The 16074-nt window shown below is 43.8% G+C and overlaps 1 protein-coding gene across 1 annotated transcript in view; it reads left to right on the forward strand.

Moving 5' to 3' along the window:
- Window positions 1-16074, forward strand: part of TMCC3 (transmembrane and coiled-coil domain family 3) — a 289315-nt gene that overhangs the window by 74295 nt on the left and 198946 nt on the right. The window lies entirely within an intron of this gene.

The raw sequence follows: 16074 nt of genomic DNA on the forward strand, positions 1-16074 counted from the left end.
ACACGACTGAGAGACTTGACTTCATTTCACTTTGAATCTTTAAAACTAGTTTGGTCTTCTTTCTTCTGGTGCTGCTGCTGCCACTCCTGCTAAAGCACTGGCATTCATCTAGTGAGCAGCGTGTTCCTCCCTTCCCTGGGTTGAGAAGATCCCCTGGTGGAGGAAATGGCAACCCACTCCAGTATTCTTGCCTGGAGAACTGGATGAACAGAGGAGCCTGGGGGGCTACCGTCCACGGGTTTGCAAAGCGTCGGACGTGACTGAGTATTCATGTACGACGCACATAATCTTTTAATTATAAAGTGCAGTGAGATCCACTGTCATCTCCATTGTACAGTTAAGGACAGCGGCCACTGATTAGGAAATCTGCAGGAGCTCTTGGAGCCTGCCCTGGAAACCTGCCCTTCGTCGTCCGCTGCCTCCAGGGCTGCCTGTGGGGGTGGCTAAGTCCGTCCCACCTGGGTCTGAGCTGTAGGCACAGGCCTGACATTTTCAGGTTGATAAAAGGCCTTCGCCCTTTTGTGTTTTTGATGGTGACATCTTTGTCAGGCTCTGCTTGCCCCATGTCTCGGAGGCCTGTGAGTCCCGGCAGCTCTGTTAACGAAATGAGTGCTCCCCTGGTGCCCCTGGGGAGGGCGGTTTTCAGCACATGTCTGACTCTGCAGCCCCATGGACTGTAGCCCACCAGGCTCCTCTGTTCATGAAATTTTCCAGGCAAGACTACTGGAGTGGGTTGCCATTTCCTTAAGGGAATCTTCCCCCACCCAGGAATTGAACCCACCTCTCCTGCATTGTCAGGCAAATTCTTTACCACTAGCACCGCCTGGGAAGTCCCTTCCAGCTCCTGATATAGGTAATTAGGGAGTGGCTGTTTTATGCAGAGCAGACACTGAAACTCAGGGGCTCTTGACCTGATGGATTTGGACTTAATTCTTACAAATGGGTGGGGAGGAGCTGATCTCTACAGATTTCGGTGAGATTTGAGTTCAGAGACTCAGTGTGGCTATCGTAAGAAAAAATATTTATAATGAAAGAAAAAAGGAGGGAGCACTGTAGACAGAAGGAATTAGGTCCCAGCAGGAGGGACTATTGCAGTTAGAGTTTGCTCAGGGGATCAGAAAGCACCCTGACCCCAGTTTTGAACCCTTGTTCTGCCACTTACTGCTAGCTGTGAACTTTGGCAGGTTAGACCAGCTCACCAAGATCCTGTCTCCTCATCTGTTGTTTAGAGATGGTAGTACTGTTTTGGACTATTTGTTGTTTAGTCCCAAACCATTACTCTTTCTTTCCTTGTTAACAAAGCCACTTAAACTCAGGAAAGATGGGCCTTGTTTCTGGCCTAAAGGTGCAGACATGTGACCTTCTGGTCCATGAAATGTATGGGGAAGTCTTCTGAGAGGAAAGTAGGAGGTAAAAGAGGAGCGCCTCTGCCTAAGCTACTTTCTGCTTCCTGCTTGGAATGCAACAGGGCTAGGATATGATGTTTGGAACTGCTGCAGCCATTTTGTGACAATGAGGCAGAAGACCAGGAAAATCAGGGATGCCAACCCCAAGTCCTACCATTATTGAACCCCCCTAAACATCTGGAACTGTTTCTTGTTATGGGAGGAAAATAGGCCCCTATTTATGTAAGCTTCAGTTAGCTATATTTTCTATTCTTTGCAATCAAAGAATGATTTAAAAAGTATTTAGTCCTTATTAAGTTCTCATGAGAATTAGACTGTGTTTTTAACATACCTGGAACAGAGTGAATACATAGTGGTAGTTACTGTCATCCTTACTCCACCATCACCCCCAGGGTACCTCCAAGAGCAAGTCAGACTACAGGGGTGGCAGAAGAAAAGAAATGAAGATTTTTTGTCTCTTCTCTTCCTCATTATTTACCTCCCCTCTTATAAAGGGTTGTGCAAAGCATGGTGGGATGCCTGATATTGAAGAAAGAGTGTTAGGAGTGGAAAGGAAAAGAGGAGGAAAAAAAAGTAGCATTAGAGGGAAGTCAGCTAAGCAGTCTAGGCTCATGGTTTGAATTTATTGCTCTCACATTTTTTTCCCCTAGAAATGGGATTCAGTCCTCCTGGGCCCCTGATCAAAATAAAAATTTTAAAAATGAATGCAAAGGTATTTAGTTTTTATAGGCTTTTTAGCATTCATAGATTTAAAACACTGGAAATGGTAACACTCTTAGCATCTTTAATGGCTACTTCTTTAGACAGGTGCCCAGGGAATAGCGTTTTTTTACACAGTAAACATTTCTGGTAAAGGATTATTATAATGAGGCAAAGTCTCTATTTTCAGCTCCCAATTACCTTTCCATCCAGTTGCTGTCATTAAACAATGCTTGCATTTAGTGTGCTGGAAGTTGGAGAAATTAGTGCATGGCCATCAAAGCGTGAAAGGCCAGTAGTGTTTTGCATAATCATCGCTGGAGTTGGTCCTCAGATTTTGCATTTGTCACTCTTGCCCTCCAGTGCCTTGGTTTGGGATTCTACCCAAACAAAGGTCTTCTTACTGGTTTTAATCATTTTCAAACCCTGTTGTGGATTGTTACCCACCGTTACTTTCCCTCCACCACGACACTTTTTTGTTTTAAGCAGACTGCCTGTGACGATTCCAAATGTGTCAAAATAATAAGGGAAAACCTACTTGATGCCACTGACAAAGCAGACACTTTGAACTTCCCTTGAGGGGAAGGTTGAAAGACCCAGTTGTCTTACTCACTTACAGTCAAATGGAGAGATGGAGATCCTGGTTCTCTTGAGAGGTGAAAAGGGAAGGTCTTTGATCTCCTGCAGAACTGCTGTATCCAGGAGAGGGGACGAGGTGACATGAGAAGATGGGAAGCCATGGGTGAGGTGGGTGAGTGAGGCTGCAGTGTTGGATCTGTGGGTCAGGTGGAAATAAGGAGAAGCAAAACCAGGGCTGTGTTGAAAATATTTCTCAAATGATGCAAAACAAGAACTGCTCAGTAACTACTAGAGCAGTGCCCTAGGGTTCCTGTGTCATGTCTTACTGTGTTGTGAGTTCACAGAGGAGGTCTGGGTGCTGGAGAAGAGACCAGTTGGCAATGGGACACAGAAGATGCTTGAGGTATAAGAAAATGTGGAAAAGAAATGACATGACCTTACTGTAGCTTGCAAGCAGAACACTTAACTCTGAACAAAACCTTTGTGTTGCCCAAAATGATACTGTATAAGTAAAGAGCAGACAGGGTCTATGCCTTGTCTAGTGCCTGGCACATAGTAGGTTCTTCATGAATATTTATTGAAAGAATTAATAAATGAACGTGCCACCAAAGGATGTATCAGAAATCCTCCCTGTGTGCTAAGAGAGTTAGTTTTCATGAGAACCTTCTTGTGTTTTGCTTGGTTTGGTGGTGTTTGTATTTTATATGATTTTCAAAACGTGAAACAATGGCATGGACAGAAAAGAAAAACATCATCAGAGAGTGATTGAATCTCCTGTTATTTTCCCCTTTTGTAGTCTGTGTTGTAAAATAATTTACACAGGATAAAAATCTATAATCTTTACAAAGGCAGCAAATTCAGTGTTACAAAGGGCATGCGTTAGATGGTTTGAAATATTTGTGATGAAGAATTAGAATAGAATGTACTTTTTTTCTGATGAGAAACATGAATAGAAAATGATAACAAGCACTTTTTAACCACAGGCTCTACATCAGAATGAAGCATGCTGTTTGTGTTTTAAGGCCAGATGTCTCCTTGGGGGAGATCATGGATGTGTCAGAGTCTAGCAGAAGCTGTCACAAAAGCTTTGTGCAGTGGTTAGTTCTGATGAGCTCACATAGGAGGAGCTACACTATATGTTAAGGTTGGTGGAATATAAATTCCAGGGAGTTCATTTGACTTACCCTGTTGCTTGCTGCAGAGAATTTGGAGTGAGTTTCAACAGATGTATACTAATGAAGCTAGTAAAGTGGATCTAACAATTGAAAATCAGAAGCAAGGAAAAGAAGAGAATGCTAAAATAGTAATACTAGCCATAAATATTAAAATTGACCATAAGCCATAAGTATTAAAATTGATTGATTTTACATGGAGCCTCATGGCAGCCATAGCAAAAGAGGAAGTATGATAAGGCTCATAACTCATACTTGCGGAAAGAAGAGAGCATACAAATGTCTCATAGGAAGTATGCTGCTGCTGCTGCTAAGTCGCTTCAGTCGTGTCTGACTCTGTGCGACCCCATAGACAGCAGCCCGCCAGGCTCCTCTGTCTCTGGGATTCTCCAGGCAAGAATACTGGAGTGGATTGCCATTTCCTTCTCCAATGCATGCATGCATGCTAAGTCGCTTCAGTTGTATCCGACTCTGTGCGACCCCATGGACAGCAGCCCACCAGGCTCCTCTGTCTCTGGGATTCTCCAGGCAAGAATACTGCAGTGGGTTGCCATTTCCTTCTCCAATGCATGCATACTAAGTCGCTTCAGTTGTGTCTGACTTTGCAACCCTATGGACTGTAGGCCACCAGGCTCCTCTGTCCATGGGATTCTCCAGGCAAGAATACTGGAGTGGTTGCCATGCCCTCCTCCAGGGGATCTTCCCCACCCAGGGATTGAACTCGCGTCTCTTACATCACCTGCATTGGCGGGTGGGTTCTTTACCACTAGCGCCACTTGGGAAGCCCCATAGGAAGTATACCTTTTCTAAAAGATTTCTAAAAGTTTCTTTAAATTTTTGCTTACTTATTTTTGGCTGCGCTGGGTTTTCCTTCTGTGCATGGGCGTTCTCTAGTTGTGGTACACAGGCTTCTCATTGTGGTGGCTTCTCTTGTTGCGGCGCTCAGGCTCTAGGGTGCGTGCTCTTTGGCCGTTGTGGCACAGGGGCTTAGCTGCCCTGAGGCATGTGGAATCTTCTGGACCAGGGATTGAACCTATGTCTCCTGCATTGGCAGGTGGATTCTTATCCACTGGACCAACAGGGAAGTCCCTAAAAGATTGCAGTTTTAACAGTTGTTATTTGGGAACTGATGAGTTAATTCTGATCATTCAGTTTGCTTACTTCTTTCACTTTTTTTTTTTTAAACTCTTGAAGTTACTCCTTTGCCTCCTAGTCTCCACATTGTCAGTGATCTATTTATTTTTAATGCCATTAAATGATACAGGGTAGGAGAAGGAGGTACATTCAGAACAGTTAGCTATGTAGCTGTTTTACAGTTTTGGTTAGAGTCATACATGAGGCGTCATTTTGGCTAAGTTGGTACTATATGTTGATTGAAATTTCTTTTATTTTTTCTTCAAGCCCACAGGACAGAGAATTATTTTGACTTTATATAAAGCCCATCTAGCTTTCTACTGGTCTGGGGCACCTATCCCAGTTGGTCATTGTTAAAAAGTTTAATTCATGTCTTCATTATATGCATTTCATGTATATCTAATAACAATCAGTAAAAAACTTCTGTTCACTTCATAGGATAAAGTTTATACATGGATTTTATTTGTAATGACTATATATTACAGCATTTTGTTTACTAATTCTATAATTCAGTTCTGTACAGTTAAGTATTTTTTCTTATTGAATACTCTAACAAACATATCTGTACATATAGTTTTATATCACTGTCGAAGACAATTCAGGATATAGGTTTATTGGATCAAAAATATGCCCCCTTTTACCATTGCATTACTTTCTGAAGCATCAATGAACTTTCTTTCACGTCATCATCCACAAAGGAGATAAAAAGAGCTGTTGAGGAACTAGTTATCTCCAAGCAGTTTATCAACAGCTTTTCATCTCATTTGTGACTCACTTCTGAATACTGGCTCTTCCCTTATTTTTGTAAATCTTTGCAGCTAGAGTTCTGCAAATTTCTCGTAAGTGGCACTTAGTGATATCAGTGAGATCCTCCTTTTAAAATACTCATTTGTTATATCTTGAGTTTTGAGCATATTGCCTGTTGTGGCAGAGACTGCTCATTATACTTAACGACTTCATGTTCATGCTCTTCTTATCAGAGCTCACAACTCTTAGTTGGGCACAAGCCATCCAGGATAAAGACTACATTTTGTAGCCTCCCATGCAACCAGAAGAGGCCAGGGAAGTAGTTCTGGCTGATGGGATGTGAGTAGAAGGGTTGTTTGGTACCCTGCAGAATGTTTTTGAAAAAACTGGTGGGTGCTCTTTGCCCTCTCTTTCTTATTTATTCCTCCTTCCATCCTTGAGCCTGGAACACAGTTATGATGACTGTAGCCACCGTATTGAAGCGTAAAACCAAGGTCGACACTCAAAGGGTGTACGAAAGGTGACCTGGAAGATTTTGGGGTCTGTGAGGACTTTGTGCTGCCTGCCTCTGGACTTTCACACACAAGAGAAATACATTTTTATTTTGTTTAAACCATTATCTGGAGTCTCTGTTACTCACAGCTGAATCTAACCCTAACTGATGACAGAGGTTCATATAAAAGATCCTGTGTTAACAATTTAAGTGTTGTAGATATTATTTGACATAAATATTTCATGGTTAAGCTGAAAGTTGAGACCAAAGTAAAAGCAAATTGCAAGGATCAAATGGTTTTCTCAATTATTTTCTTACTCCTTTCTATTTACAAAAAAAAATCATCTTGATGGTAAGAGCTATGTTTCTTGAACTCCTCTTCTGTACTTAACCTCACTTAATTCCCTGTGAGGAGGTACAGTTGTCAGGGGTCAGGGGAAAATGGACAGTCACTGATGATGGGTTTAAGATTTTGTTTTGGGATGAAAATGTTCTGAAATTAGATTGTGTTGATGGTTGCACCATAATAAACATAGTAAACCCACTGAAATATGTACTTTACGTGGGTAAACTATGTTTTTTAATAGCTTCCCAAGGAAGCTATCAAAAACCTTGGAGCAGCACTATCGCAGCATTTTCCAAGCTGAAGGTGTTGTATCATGAAAGCAGTCTTCTTTTACCCTCCATAGCATAGAATGCTATACTTTTTTGGAGAAGAAATTAGGGGGTTGGCATAAAAATACAAAGAAGAAAATTAAAATACCTTGTTTTCCAAGTTGTAAGAAAGAAAAGAAAATCTTGGCACTATTTATCCATTTCTTAAACTGTAGAATTTTGTTCTTTCACAAATGAGGACAGAGTTAATAAAATTGAACTGTGTGTCAGAGGACTTTAAAAAATCTGAAAGATATTTTTGCTCTGTCTTTCCCTTGGTTTGTAAGTCTTTTGCTGTTAAATTTTGTACACCCATATCACTATACATGGACTTCCCTGGTGGCTCAGATGGTAAAGAACCTGCCTGCAGTGTGTGAGACCTGGGTTTGACCCCTGGATTGGGAAGATCTCCTGGAGGAGGGCATGGCAACCCACTGCAGTATTCTTGTCTGGAGAATCTCCATGGGCAAAGGAGCCCGGTAGGCTACAGTCCATGGGGTTGCAAAGAGTCGGGCACGACTGAGCAACTACGCACATCACTGTATGTGCACCCATATTGCTTTATGCCTGTCCTATACTGTAAGCACCAGAAACTTCCCAGCTAAAGTTATTTCCTTCTTGCTTATGATTCTCTTCTCTCTCAGTTGGTGATTAGTCTCTCCCATTCAACTGAACTTCGATAAACAGCAGTCTCTCTTCCCTCTAATAAGCCAGTCTCAGGCAACAGTAGGTGTGTTTAAGGCTACCGTTAATCGTTTGAACAGGTTTGACCTGTTTGATTAGTTTAAATCTGAGGTTGTGGATTTTATTTATCCATATCATTCCTAGCATTGTTTACCACATAAGCAAACATTGGTTGGACTCTCCGTTCATTCTCCCCAGGCTTTTGTGTCCCAGCCCCACCCACCCCATCCCCACCCCCTACCCACAGGGCTCTTTGCCTGGGTACCTGGCTCCTTTTCTTCATCAGATTGTGGAATCCTGGGAGGACCGAGGACAGCTTTCAACTTCTCATGGTGCCTTGCGCTGTGTAGGTGCTTGGTAATCATTTGCGGAATGAATAATTCTGAGTAGGTAGAACTTTGGGAAGTGAGCCACAGGACAGCAGTCCCTAGGCGGTAGTTTTGTTATTTAATGTCTGCTGAGAGAATGGTATGCAACCAGCTGAGAGACATGCATACTGCTTACTGTCTGATGGGTCATCACATAGGTTTACAAGCATGCTAACACGCCATTGGAGCACATGAATGAAACCACAAGAATGAAAATAATGCTTTGCGTTTGTTCCTGACAATCTGTGCTTAAAATTTTCAGTCTAGAAGCTACCAGAAGCCCTCCGAAATGTGAGCTCTGGATGTCTTTTTGCTTTTGGTTTTTTTTGGTAGGGTTGATTAAAGCCATCATCCTGTCAGGTGGCTTGACCCAGAGGAAGGTAAATCCAATCCAGAGTCAAGCACAGACTGGTTTTGTTTTTGTTTTTTTAAGCGAAAGATAATTGCTTTACCGTGTTGTGTTGGTTTCTGCATTCAACAGCCAAATCAGTCATGACTATATATATCCCCAAAAGAACCCGGTGTGGTTCAGACGGTAAAGCGTCTGTCTACAATGTGGTAGATCTGAGTTAGATCCCTGGGTCGGGAAGATTCCCTGGAGAAGGAAATGGCAACCCACTCCAATACTCTTGCCTAGAAAATCCCATGGACGGAGGAGCCTGGTGTCCGTGGGATCGCAAAAAAGTCAGACACAACTGAGCAACTTCACTTTCACCCAGTTGAGCCTCCCCCGACCCAATTCATCCCACCCCTCTTAAGTCATCACAGAGTGCCAGGCCGGGCTCCCTGTGTTGTATGGCAGCTTCCTGCTAGCTATCTGTTTTACACATGGCGGTATATATATGTCAATGTTACTTTCTCAGTCTCACCCTCTCCTTCCCCTTCTGTGTCCACCGTCCCTTTTCTACCTCTGTGGCTCCATTCCTTCCCAGCATAGACTTTTAAAGCAAATGTGTTTTGTATTATAACTTGATTTGAATTGGCCATTGAGAATGTAAATGATTCTTCTCAAGAAGAATCCTGTATTTTTATACTTTTTGTTAGAACTGGGATACGGACTCTTTACCATAACAGAAGACAAAATTTCCATTTCACCAAGATGAGTTCTAGAGACTGAAGACCTGAGGATGGGAGTGAATGTGATGGGTGGAAATGTCTTCATCTTCTCAATACCGGTGGCCAGTGGCAGAAGGACAGGAAGCTGCAGGCCCGACCTCACTGATGTTCAGGCTTCCCATTCATAGCTCTGGTGGTCTGTGTCCTCTACTCTGGCCACACCCACCTTTTCAAGGAAGAACCTTGTTCCAGAAGTCTGGAGACCTGACTTGGCCCTACCTTTGACTTTGGGTGGGCGAGGGCATCCTATCCCCTCAACAGTACTTTGGATATTTTGGGGGACAGTTTTACTTGTCACAGTTATGGCTGTTACATTATTTATGAGTTAGATTTCATTTCAGGATAATAAACTTAGCATTATATATGGAGATAATAGTCATGAGGGTAGGAGGAACCTCCTGTCTTGGTTTCCATGGTGCCTAATGCCAAATAAATGAATAGATAAGTTATACAGCTTCTTCTGCTATGTTTGCACATAAGTTATTATTGGCACTTGATGGCATTAAGTGATTAGCTCTTATCTCCAGCCAGAGGGTACATATGAAAAAACAAAAGCAAATTGGAGAATACATTGCTCATTTTGCTTTCTGTCTTCCCAGCCCAAGAAGCCTGTGGTTTTAGTGCCAGTTGTTGGGGGTAGACGGTAGTGCTTGCTTCCATATCATACTGGGGTCATCAGAAGCAGAGGGAAGGTTGCTGTGAGGACCCCTTTGAAGTGGATGAAATAGGATTGATTATATTCCATCTTTTCTAATTATTTTGAGGATCAAGTTTGGAAATAAAGTGAACTGAGTCATTGTTGTTGTTCATTTGTTAAGTTGTGTCTGACTCGTGGTGACCCCATGGACTCAGCACACCAGGCTCCTCTGTCCTCCACTGTCTTCATGTCCATTGAGTTGGTGATGCTGTCTAACCATCCCTACTCTGTCGCCCCCTTCTCCTTTTGCCTTCAGTCTTTCCCAGCACCAGAGTCTTTGAATGTCTCTGACTCAACAGCAAAGTAGAGATAATGTCAGCTTAGCATTGCCCTTGTAAGTATTAAGTAGGGTCACATACATGAACTTGGTAAAGCAAAATGTAACAATAATCTATCCACTATCAATTATTTATTTAATTCTAACTTCCTGCCGTTAAATCTGCTGCCTAACCAGCTGTCTTATTGTTGACTGGATATAGCTGGTGATGTTCCATCTTTACACTCCAGATCTCACTGTGCTCTCTTTCTGAGCCCTTCCGGAAATTTTTTTATCTTAAAGAGATGGGAACACCAGACCACCTCACCTGCCTCTTGAGAAATCTGTATGTAGGTCAGGAAGCAACAGTTAGAACTGGACATGGAACAACAGACTGGTTCCAAATAGGAAAAGGAGTATGTCAAGGCTGTATATTGTCACCCTGCTTATTTAACTTATATGCAGAGTACATCATGAGAAATGCTGGGCTGGAAGAAGCACAGGCTGGAATGAAGATTGCTGGGAGAAATATCAATAACCTCAGATATGCAGATGACACCACCCTTATGGCAGAAAGTGAGGAGGAACTAAAAAGCCTCTTGATGAAAGTGAAAGAAGAGAGTGAAAAGGTTGGCTTAAAGCTCAACATTCAGAAAACGAAGATCATGGCATCTGGTCCCATCACTTCATGGCAGATAGATGGGGAAACAGTGCAAACAGTATCAGACTTTATTTTTTTGGGCTCAAAAATCACTGCAGATGGTGACTGCAGCCATGAAATTAAAAGACACTTACTCCTTGGAAGGAAAGTTATGACCAACCTAGACAGCATATTCAAAAGCAGAGACATTACTTTGCCAAAAAAGGTCTGTCTAGTCAAGGCTATGGTTTTTCCAGTGGTCATGTATGGATATGAGAGTTGGACTATAAAGAAAGCTGAGCACTGGAGAATTGATGCTTTTTAACTGTGGTGTTGGAGAAGACTCTTGAGAGTCCCTGGCACTGCAAGGAGATCCAACCAGTCCATCCTAAAGGAGATCAGCCCTGGGTGTTCATTGGAAGGACTGATGTTGAAGCTGAAACTCCGATACTTTGGCCACCTGATGTGAAGAGCTGACTCATTGGAAAAGACCCTGATGCTGGGAAAGATTGAGGGCAGGAGGAGAAGGGGAATGACAGAGGATGAGATGGCTGGATGGCATCACCAACTCAATGGACATGAGTTTGGGTGAACTCCAGGAGTTGGTGATGGACAGGGAGGCCTGGTGTGCTGCGGTTCATGGGGTCGCGAAGAGTCGGACACGACTGAGCGACTGAACTGAACTGAATTTTTTTTCACCTTCTCTGCCCGTCTCAGTATACTCTTCCCTAAAAATTTCTCTCATCTAGCCTGACACAGGGGCCAGCAGGAAGTCCCTTCTCCTGTCAGTCTTCTGCTCGGCCATTTTCTTCTTGGAACAGTTAGTTCTCTTGGCACACACGTGTGTCTTAGCGCTCTCTGGGATGGAAGGCATGGGCCGTGCACTGGAGGATAGTACTCAGTGGTGGCTCGTCGATGCTCCACAGCCAGGACATGCTTGAGAATGAAGCAAGCCAGCAAAGCTAACGCTTGCTTCCTTGAAGATGTGTAACCACCCAAGCGATACAGCTACAGAGTCACAGGTCTTTAGAACAGGAAAAAGCCTTAGAGAATTACTCTTATAATAGATCCTTTCTATACTTTATATCCTTTGTTTCTCATCATAATATTCAAAGGTAAGTATGGTTACCCACATTTTATAGGCTTGGAGTCTCAGACCGAGAGAGATTTAAATAACTTGCCTAAGGTCACTCATCAAGAAATGGCAGGAGGCCAATTGGAACCTTTCTCTCTCTCTTCAAAACCCTTGTTCCACCATTTTATTCTGCTTCTTTAGGGAAATAAAATTACATCATCACTAGAAAATAACATTTGGCATAAGAAATCTCAAAAAGTCAATGTTAAGTTTTGGTTTTCTTTTTAAAGCATGAAACAGCAATCTTCTCCTGGGTCGAGGCTGCTGAAATGTAGACACTGACCAACAGGTATGAGATGCCCACCATTGAAGGCCATCTGTGTTTTGGTAGGATTTCAAAGAAGGGGGTCAATGAGTCATGGGCAATTTGAATTTCTGCTTATTTTCAAAATTTTTATGATTCCATTGCATATCTATCTTGGTTTTAATAAAACATATGTCATATTTGCCATGAAAAAAAAAAAAAAAAAAACAAAGAAGGGGAGAAGGACTTCATCCTCAAACATCATGAGAAAACCCAGAAACACATATGGAACGCAGTATGCAAGTTCGGATACCACGGTGGCAAGTGTACAGCCCCTGGGACCAGACTGTGAGTTTGAATCCCAGCTCTGTTCTTTCAGCTGCGGGACCTTGGCTAGCTTCCTTCTTGAAACTCCCTGTGTCTCACTTTCTGCATTTGTAGGACCGGGGATGACGATAGAACCTGCCTCTCAGGGTAGCTGTGAAAAGAAAAGAGATAATACGAATCAGAACAGTACCTGCCGTATCACAAGGGCTCAGTAAGTTTTGGCTGTTGTTGTTGACCCAGAGGCTGAGGAAAGTATTGTACAGAGAACTTGAAAAATTCCTACTGCTCAGAAAGGGCCAGAAGTTGCCGGCTGGAGTCAGTCTGAGCTACCTGGTGGGTGTGCGATCAAGTGTCTCCTAACTCCACGGAGGGTCCACCTGAGGTCCCCTGTGCACGTGTCTGGCAGCCCTTAGAGCCAGCCGTTCCCCTGTAACAGCAATAACAATTTTCTTTGACTGAGAGACAGGCGTAGACAGGTGCTAGGCGCTTTTGTTATTAAAAGTAAATAGCAACACATTCTGTTCATTCCCCAAGATTCCAGAATAATTTGACTTCCCAGGAGGCTGTCAGTGCCGTCTTCCCTCCGCTCCTGAGAAGTCCCAGGGAAGCCCTGGAGAGGCATGAATCGTTTATGAAAATTTTGTATTGTATCTGCTGATTGGATCCTTCCTAAAGCCGGGCTTGCCTGCTTTTAGGAGAGTGCTTCCGTTATTAATGGGACAAGGCCGCATGGGCCTGAAGTTTCCTGTTTGGCTGGCAAGGTATCAAGGAGGTCAAGGAACTGTTTCCCTGATGAGACTTGGGAAACAGTAAGGACAAGGTCTGGAAAGGAATTTCAGCCGGTTTCCACCCTGCGTGTTTTGCCAACTTTGGCCTGGAGCTCGTCCCCTTCCCCACTGGAGAGTGGGAGTGAGGGACCAGCTGACCTGTTGATGTGTTGACACTTGATCATGTGAAGTAGGAAACAGCCATTATCCTTTCATCAGCTTTTTTAGAAAATTGATTTACAGCATTGTTCCATCTCTGCTATATAGCAGAGTGAGGGAGCTTTACACATATAGACCTTCCTTTTAAAATATTATTTTTCATGATGGTTCATTCCAGGAGACTGGATATAGTTCCCTGGACTATACAGTGGGGTCTTGTTTTTTTACCCATTCTAGATGCGATGGTTGACATCTACCAACCCCACATTCCCACTCCAGCCTCCCCCCGTCCCTTGGCGACCACAAATCTGATCTCTGCCCGTGAGTCTGTTTCCGTTTTGTAAATAGGTTCATTTGTGCCCTATTTTAGATTCCACTATAAGTGGTGTCATATGGCTTTTGTCTTTCTCTTTCTGACTTACTTCGCCTAGGATAATACTTAGTTGCATCTGTGTTGCCATCAGCTTTTTTTAAGGTACCTTATAACACCTGTGTAGTTGTTTTCCTTTTCATAAAGGCCTTCAAACTGCGCTGCTGGACCCAGGCACACAGCCCCACTGGTTATGAGCTTATATTGTTCTGTGGCTTGTGACCTGAAGCTGAGGTGATAATAACCCTGAAGGGATTATTTCTCACTGTGCGCTGCAGAGAGGGTCCTTACCTACCCTTAGTATCCCTTTCCCTAGTATTCCAGCATCCCTTTCCCTAGGATTCCAGGAGGCCCACAGGGCCACCGTGGTGCCTGATTTCTGGGATGTGAAAAAGCTGCTGCTGAGTAGGGCTTGACTCATTGGAAAACACTCTGATGCTGGAGGGGGTTGGGGGCAAGAGGAGAAGGGGACAACAGAGGATGAGATGGCTGGATGGCATCACCGACTCGATGGAAGTGAGTTTGAGTGAGCTCTGGGAGTTGGTGATGGACAGGGAGGCCTGGCGTGCTGCGATTCATGGGGTTGCAAAGAGTCAGACACGACTGAGCGACTGAACTGAACTGAACTGTGCTGGGCAAAAAACCCATGGTCTCAGAAAGATGGGGATGAAGGAACCCTGGGAGTTCACTGCCCCAGCTCCTCCCCAGAACTTACCACATCTGGAGATGCTGCTAGTATTCTGGGGACAGCAGCTCTTTGCGTTTTCCCTTGCTAGCCCAGGGGAGGTGGGGCCGGCCCCTTGCCCTGGAGAGCAGAGCAGTGGAGGTCCGGGAGGCTGCGAGAGGGAGAGGAGGTGCCTGACTCACCATCTGTTCTCTGAGCAACGCTTGAGAGGATTTCTCATAAACTGTACACCGAGATGGAGAAAATGAGCAAACGTTCTCTGTTTTTATTCCTAAAGGTCAACTTCATATCTTAGCCCCTGTTGTGCGTTAATAACATGACCGTCGTCGAACGCTTACACCTCTCATTAAATCCTCACAACTTGGTGAGGAAATTTCTAGTACCCCCATCTTTACAGTAAGAAAATCAAACCTCAGAAAGAATGGCTTTCCCACTGTGTCACGGCTGGAGAGAAGACGCTAGAATTCGAACCCAGGTCCAGCTGAACATCATTCATTTTGCCACAATGCTCGTCTTTCTCTTGGCTTTGCCTCCTCTATTTTGCTCAACTTGGTGCAGACACTGCGTGCAATATGTTAAGACCTTTCATGGTCTGTATTTTTGCATTTGGGAGGTCATATAAATTGGTTGTTTAACATTCAGCTTTCTGGGCTTGGAGGTTCATTTCCATCTAGGTTCTGCATGCTCTGAAAAGGAGGAGCCCCTCCCTTTTGAACAGAACACTGGTTTTTACATGCCCAGGAGAGCCCTGAAGGAGACTCTCTGGTGGGAGCAGCTTACCCAGGGACCCTGCTCCTCCTCTTCCACCCGCCTGGTCTCCCTCCCCTTGGTCCTGGCTGCCACTCCCCTCTGCTCCTGAGATCTTAATTCCTTTGTTTCTATCCAGCCCAACTCCTTTCTAGAAACACATCTAAGAAATAAAAACATTTTCAAAAGAGCTTTTGCTCAATGGCAGGGAAAACCAAAAGAAATTAATAACAGTAGAGAAGTATTTTTTTTAAACTGCATGTTGCTGTTTCAAAAACTATGAATTTTACCAGGCACCCAACTCCTTCCTCTAAAATAATTACACTTTAATGAATGTGAACAGCTTCCTGGCCCTTTGATGGCCTATAGGTGCCATCTTATTTCCCCAGCACCTGGGACCTGGTTTATTTGTCGCCCCCTTTTTTCTGGAATGCAAATCTTTTTCTCTAGATAGGGTCCTTGCAGTCAATTCTAATTTCCAGTCTGAGGTCTAGTGGTGGTTCAAAAATATGTCCAAAAATTCTCCTCCAGGTAGAAGAGATTGTCTTCCCCTTGGTTATGGCCTGTGCTTAACAACTCACTGCTTCTTTTCAAAAAATATTTATTTGGCTGCGTAGGGTCTTAGCTGCAGCATGAGGGGTCTTCGTTGGGTCTCTGGTTGTAGCACACAGGCTCAGTAATTTGCAGTGCATGGGTTTAGTTGCTCCTTGGCAAGTGGGATCTTAGTTCCCCAACCACAGATTGAACCTGTGTCCCCTGCATTGCAAGGCAGATTCTTAACCACTGGACCCCGAGGGAAACCCCCCAAAACTCACTTCTAATTACTAGAAAGTTGAGGAAGGGATGATGCCAGACTTTGGAGAGTAAGTCATAAAAGGCACTGTGGCTTCTGTGTTGCTCTCCTTTGAAGTACTAGTTCTGGGGGAAGCCAACGGCCATGGCATGAGGATTTTGACTCCTGCGGAGAGATTCCCAAAGCAAGAAAATGAAGGCTT

The sequence above is a fragment of the Bubalus bubalis genome, chromosome 4, assembly GCF_019923935.1.
Source record: "Bubalus bubalis isolate 160015118507 breed Murrah chromosome 4, NDDB_SH_1, whole genome shotgun sequence".
In the NCBI taxonomy this organism is placed as follows: domain Eukaryota; kingdom Metazoa; phylum Chordata; class Mammalia; order Artiodactyla; family Bovidae; genus Bubalus; species Bubalus bubalis.